The following is a 354-nucleotide window of genomic DNA, read 5'->3' as shown; positions in this document are numbered from 1 at the left end:
TAGTCGAGCTTACAGTACACCAGCTTGAAACCCTGATTGTGGAACTCCGTCTTGCTTTCGAGGACAACAAAAGGCATACAAAAAGGACGGCCAAATGTAATAAAAATTGAAAAGACAAATGAATAATTCCAATCACATCTCTAAACAGCTACCAGTATTTTTTTCCCAAAATCGATCCACTGACAGCTATTAAAGACCTGTTTTCCTCAAACCTAACGAACCTATAAACAATAATAACAAGACTATCAATTCCCCCAAATAAGATAATACATAAGACAGGAGAACACACAACAGAAAAAAATGCCTCTCATTCACGCTAACTGGCACCTGTAGCGTCGAGTTATCACACGGGCT

General features: G+C 38.7%; 1 protein-coding gene across 4 annotated transcripts in view; it reads right to left on the bottom strand.

Annotated features, from left to right (window-relative positions):
• LOC119586962 (adenosine kinase 1-like) overlaps positions 1-354 on the bottom strand; it is a 36,821-nt gene that overhangs the window by 17,547 nt on the left and 18,920 nt on the right. The window lies entirely within an intron of this gene.

This window comes from Penaeus monodon, chromosome 22 (genome assembly GCF_015228065.2).
Source record: "Penaeus monodon isolate SGIC_2016 chromosome 22, NSTDA_Pmon_1, whole genome shotgun sequence".
NCBI lineage: Eukaryota > Metazoa > Arthropoda > Malacostraca > Decapoda > Penaeidae > Penaeus > Penaeus monodon.
The sequence above is the reverse complement of the archived record's forward strand: the minus strand, read 5'-3'. Positions and strand labels throughout refer to the sequence as shown.